Source organism: Pimephales promelas, chromosome 2 (assembly GCF_988280905.1).
Source record: "Pimephales promelas chromosome 2, fPimPro1.hap1.1, whole genome shotgun sequence".
In the NCBI taxonomy this organism is placed as follows: domain Eukaryota; kingdom Metazoa; phylum Chordata; class Actinopteri; order Cypriniformes; family Leuciscidae; genus Pimephales; species Pimephales promelas.
Window position 1 is genome coordinate 51,407,237 of NC_142770.1, and position 6,328 is coordinate 51,413,564.

Genomic DNA, 6,328 nt, shown 5'->3' on the forward strand with positions numbered 1-6,328 from the left:
GCGGACGTTCGTTTCAGACGGGTCTTCTGAGTCTCCCGAGGTCGACGCGGCCTGCTTTCCCCGGAGGGAGGCCGCGTCTAGAGTCGACGCGCAGAGCGGGGAGGAGCAAGCTGCCCATAGCGGTCTCTCGACCGGGCAGGGGCCGTCCCCAGGCGCGTCCGAAGTTCCAATCGATCAGGCTAAACACCCCTCGCGTCGACGGCCCGGGAGGAGGGGGTGCGCTCCTCTCGGGCCCCGGGGGTGGGCAACCCGGAGGCGCCCGTCACACGGAGATCCGTTACCTTGTCCGAGCGGGGCGTTTGTCCCCTCCTCGACAAAACCCCGAAGGCCCGTTTTAGGACCGTCTTGGCACCGACGGAAGCTCCGCCGCGCCCACCGATACCGTCTCGCCCCGGGCACGAAGCGCCCTCCCGGGTGACCGGCCCGGGAGGCGGGCCGTCCTGGTAAACTCTTTCGACTTCACGTTTAGGGACTCTGTCCCTTTTTTCCGGAGGGGGGCCTTTTCCTCCAGAGCGCCCTGGTTACCGCCTGCCTGCCGACCCCAGACGACGCATCCTCCCCAGGATGTCGGAAACCGATACCGAGCAACGCTTTTTTTTTTGGTCCGTCACCTTGTCCGAGCGGGGCTCTCGTCCCCTTCCTCGACAAAACCCCGAAGGCCCGTTTTAGGACCGTCTCGGCACCGACGGGTGCTCCGTTCACGCCCACCGATACCGTCTCGCCCCGGGTCCGAGGCACCCACCCAGGTCACCGGCCATGGAGACGGGCCGGCCCTGGGGAACTCTTTCGACTTCACGTTTACGGACTCTGTCCTTTTTTTCCGGAGGGGGGCCTTTTCCTCCAGAGCGCCCTGGTGACCGCCTGCCTGCCTGCCTGCCGACCCCAGATGACGCATCCCCGCCTGGATGTCAGAAACCGATACCGAGCACCATTTTTTAGCCCGTCGCCTTGTCCGATTGGGGCGCTTGTCCCCTTCCTCGACAAAACCCCGAAGGCCCGTCTCAGGACCACCTCGGCACCGACGGGGGCTCCGCCAGGCAGACGCATTCGCTCGTGCCCGAAAACGAGGCGCTCTCCCCGGTCGCCAGCCGGGGGAGGTTCGTTAGCATTGGGAATCTCGTTCGCACGCAACAGCACGGACACTCGCCGTTTACCCAGACCGACCGTTCGACAAGCATATGCCTGGGGTGCACTTTTTCCATAAAACCAGCCCGTCTTTTCCTGGAGGTCTCGTACTTCCAGAGCTCCGACGGGGGCGCAGTCTGGATTTTATATGCCCACCCAGAGCGAGTCTGAGTGGGACTCACGACGGTCTGATCAATGGTAGGGGGTGCTCTGTGTTTTGCACCACCACACTTGCCCTCTTCCATACAGCCCCGAAGGCCCGTTTTAGGACCGTCTTCCCTCCAGGTCGAGCTCCAGGGGGTGTCGGGCGAATCTGACTCTGGCCCAGGACGGGGCCACCCTCCCTGGGCTGGCCAGGGAGGTCTGAGACCATGGAGCTTTGGAACCACACCACGTCATTGGACTTAGTCGATTTTACTCAAATTTTTTGGCACCAGAGCCGGACCCCGCCACGCGCGCCGGGCTCGTGCCCAGGAAAGACGCACCCTGCCTGGGGTGCACTTTACATAAAACCGGCCTGTCTTTTCCTGGAGGTCTCGTACTTCCAGAGCTCCGACGGGGGGGGCGTAGTCTGGATTTTATATGCCCACCCAGAGCGAGTCTGAGTGGGACTCACGACGGTCTGATCAATGGTAGGGGGTGCTCTGTGTTTTGCACCACCACACTTGCCCTCTTCCATACAGCCCCGAAGGCCCGTTTTAGGACCGTCTTCCCTCCAGGTCGAGCTCCAGGGGGTGTCGGGCGAATCTGACTCTGGCCCAGGACGGGCCACCCTCCCTGGGCTGGCCAGGGAGGTCTGAGACCATGGAGCTTTGAACCCACGTCACGCCATTGGACTTAGTCGATTTTTCTCAATTTTTTTGGCACCAGAGCCGGACCCCGCCACGTGCGCCGGGCTCGTGCCCAGGAAAGATGCACCCTGCCTGGGGTGCACTTTTCAGAAAACCAGCCTGTCTTTTCCTGGAGGTCTCGTACTTCCAGAGCTCCGACGGGGCGTAGTCTGGATTTTATATGCCCACCCAGAGTGAGTCTGAGTGGGACTCACGACGGTCTGATCGCTGGTAGGGGTCCTCTGTGTTTGCCACCACCACGCTTCCCCCTCTCTCATACATCCCCGAAGGCCCGTTTTAGGACCGTCTTCGCTCCAGGCGGAGCTCCAGGGGTGGCGGGCAAATCTGAATCTGGCCCAGGACGGGCCACCCTCCCTGGGCTGGCCAGGGAGGTCTGAGGGCATGGAGCTTTGGAACCACACCACGTTATTGGACTCTGTCTATTTTTTCCCCCAAACTTTGGCACCAGAGCCGGACCACCACACCATGTGCGCTGGGCTCGTGCCCAGGAAAAGATGCACCCTGCCTGGGGTGCACTTTTCAGAAAACCAGCCTGTCTTTTCCTGGAGGTCTCGTAACTTCCAGAGCTCCAGCGCGGCGTAATCTGGATTTTTACATGCCCACCCAGAGTGACTCTGAGTGGGACTCACGACGGTCTGATCGCTGGTAGGGGGTCCTCTGTGTTTGCCACCACCACGCTTCCCCTCTCTCATACATCCCCGAAGGCCCGTTTTAGGACCGTCTTCGCTCCAGGCGGAGCTCCAGGGGTGGCGGGCGAATCTGAATCTGGCCCAGGACGGGCCACCCTCCCTGGGCTGGCCAGGGAGGTCTGAGGGCATGGAGGTTTGGAGCCACCGCACATTTTTTGTACTCTGTCGTTTTTCGAGATCTGGGCTTCAGAGTCGAGCCCAGGCTCCGTTTCAAGGTGGGCATTGGGCTTCGTTCTTGCCCAGGAGACCCGCACCCTGCCTGGGATGCACTTTTCAGAGAAACCGGGCCGCCTTTTCCTGGAGGTTCTCGTGTTTTTCAGAGCTCCACCACAGCAGAGATTGAATCCTCTTCCCCAGCCAGAGTGCACCCTCTCTGGCTTGGGTGAGTGCCTTGAGTGCCCTGGAGGTCCGAACCAACAGCACGTTTATGGACTTTGTCTATTTTTCCAAATTCGACTCCAGAGTCAAGCCGGCCAAGGGGCTCTCTGAAGGCCCCTCTCTCCCTCCCTCATCCTCTACAAGAGCCCCATGGTCCGTTTTAGGACCGTCTTCGCTCCAGGCGGAGCTCCAGGGGTGGCGGGGGAAATCTGAGTCTGGCCCAGGACGGGCCACCCTCCCTGGGCTGGCCAGGGAGGTCTGAGGGCATGGAGGTTTGGAGCCACCGCACCTTTTTGGACTCTGTCGTTTTTCGAGATCTGGACTTCAGAGTCGAGCCCAGGCTCCGTTTCAAGGTGGGCATCGGGCTTTATTCGTGCCCAGGAGACCCCGCACCCTGCCTGGGATGCACTTTTCAGAGAAATCGGGCCGTCTTTTCCTGGAGGTTTCGCGTTTTTTTTTTTTTTCAGAGCTCCACCACAGCAGAGATTGAATCTGCTTCCCCAGCCAGAGTGCACCCTCTCTGGCTTGGGTGAGTGCCTTGAGTGGCCAGGGCCAACATCACCCACGGGCATCGGGCTTTATTCGTGCCCATGAGACCCGCACCCTGCCTGGGATGCACTTTTCAGAGAAACCGGGCCGTCTTTTCCTGGAGGTTTCGCGTTTTTTTTTTTTCAGAGCTCCACCACAGCAGAGATTGAATCTGTTTCCCCAGCCAGAGTGCACCCTCTCTGGCTTGGGTGAGTGCCTTGAGTGGCCAGGGCCAACATCACCCACGGGCATCGGGCTTTATTCGTGCCCATGAGACCCGCACCCTGCCTGGGATGCACTTTTCAGAGAAACCGGGCCGTCTTTTCCTGGAGGTTTCGCGTTTTTCCAGAGCTCCACCACAGCAGAGATTGAATCTGCTTCCCCAGCCAGAGTGCACCCTCTCTGGCTTGGGTGAGTGCCTTGAGTGGCCAGGGCCAACATCACCCACGGGGCATCGGGCTTTATTCGTGCCCAGGAGACCCGCACCCTGCCTGGGATGCACTTTTCAGAGAAATCGGGCCGTCTTTTCCTGGAGGTTTCGCGTTTTTTCCAGAGCTCCACCACAGCAGAGATTGAATCTGCTTCCCCAGCCAGAGTGCACCCTCTCTGGCTTGGGTGAGTGCCTTGAGTGGCCAGGGCCAACATCACCCACGGGCATCGGGCTTTATTCGTGCCCATGAGACCCGCACCCTGCCTGGGATGCACTTTTCAGAGAAACCGGGCCGTCTTTTCCTGGAGGTTTGGCGTTTTTCCAGAGCTCCACCACAGCAGAGATTGAATCTGCTTCCCCAGCCAGAGTGCACCCTCTCTGGCTTGGGTGAGTGCCTTGAGTGGCCAGGGCCAACATCACCCACGGGGCATCGGGCTTTATTCGTGCCCAGGAGACCCGCACCCTGCCTGGGATGCAGATCGGTTTGTGTGAGTCCTGGTTGTGTGAGCGTTACCCTTCTACATCACCCCCAAGGCCCGTTTTAGGACCGTCTCGGCTCCGGGCGGACAGCCGGGGGGCGGGGGGCGAATGCCTCCGGCCCGGGTCGGAGCTCCCTCCCCGGGGCCGTGCGTGGAGACCCGTCGCGCCCGGAGCTCCCGTGCAACCCCACGTTTTGGACTTGGGTTTTGGAGCGAGCGAGCGGGGTCGAACCCCGGGGGCCGAGCCGCCACGGAGTCCCCGAGCCCCGGGGACGAAGCCCCGGGAGCGAGGTCCCTCCGTGGAGGCGCGAGCCCCCAGGGCCCGGCCGCCCGCCCGGGGAGGAGAGCGCACGCTCCCCTACCCCTCAGAACCCACGTGGCTGGTTGCAGCAGACCCTGTGCACCGGAGGTTCCTCCAGGAGCGCGGGGCTGGGTGCTCTAAGCCCAAGTCATACAGGCAACCATGCCTCCCCGGGACTCCCCCTGCGAGCGGCGGCTGTTTGAAGGACGGTAACCCCACCGCACGGGGCTTCAAACGACCGTAGCTCTCCGAAGGCGGCTCCGATCGACGCCAAATTTTTGTCGGCTGGAGAACGGGACGAGACCTTTCGAATGAGACCGCCCCCAGCCCCGTGGGCCCCCGGGGGCCCGAGATACGGGCCCCCAAAGCGCCCCGGAAGCGGAAAAACGCAAATATCTCGCCGAAAACTCGACGTGCCCGGCCGAGGCCGGGCTCATTCGAACCGTCTCGCCGAGCTGAACGCGTCCATATGCGTTTCGTCGTTTTTGGTCGAGTATTCGCGGAGATATCGGCCGAAAACCCTCGGCCGCGCTCTGAAATGGCGCCCGCCGATGACGTCACGATCCCGGGAGAAAATCGCCCGTATCTCCGCGACGCGAAGGCCCAGAGAGCTCAAATTTGGGTGGCGAGGTCCCACGGGGGCCCTCGCTCGAACCAGGGCGGCGGCGGGCCCCGGGGACGCCCCCTACCGGATCGCCGTTCGCCGGGACCCCCGACTTTGAACGGCTATAACTCGGGGACCCGGGCGAGTTGGACCTCGTGGGTGGGCTCTTTCGAAAGGCCCCGTCCGGCACTACGGTCGATTCGAGTTTGGGGAAGATTGGCCCGGGGGTTCGCGAGATATAAGCCAAAAACGCCGCGCCTTTGACCGGGCCTAACTCCCTGACCCCGAGGCCCCCGGGGACGCGGGTGGCCTCTTTGGATAGGGCCCCCCGAGGCCTACGGAAGACCCGAGTTTGAAATTTTTTCGCCCGGCCGTTTTCGAGATATCGGCGAAAAACGGAATCTTCCCGTCCGGTGGGTGGGTGGGTGTGGGTGTGGGTGTCTCCGGGGGGCGGGGGGACTTCCAGGACCCCGGGGGGGCCACCTGGCCGTGCCCGAGGACGGTGCACCTCCCTGGGTGTGCCGTCAGAGCCTCCGGGGCCCCGGAAGTCCCCGCCCACTGCACGTTTTCGGACTTTGAGGGATTTTCGGGCCCCGAATTCGAACGCCCGTAGCTCGGGGACCCGGCGGCCCAGAGACACCGGACTCGGGTCAAGTGTGGCGTCCCGGCGGGCCCCTCGCAAAGAGCCCGCCCCCGAGCTCCGGGGCCCCCGGGTCCCGGAGAAAAGGGGCCCGACGTGTCGGGGGGGCGCCCGGGAAGGAAAGGTCCCAGGGGCCCGGGGCAGGCGGGGTCCGAGAGGGCCCGTGGGGAGCCCCCGACACCCGAAAGGGCGAGCCGCTGGGACCTCCCCTCTCCGAGATACGGGCCGTTTTCTCCGAAAGTCGCCCGCGCGTAACGGGGCCCATCTCGGGACCGGGAGGTCCCAGCGGCTCGCGGCGGCGGG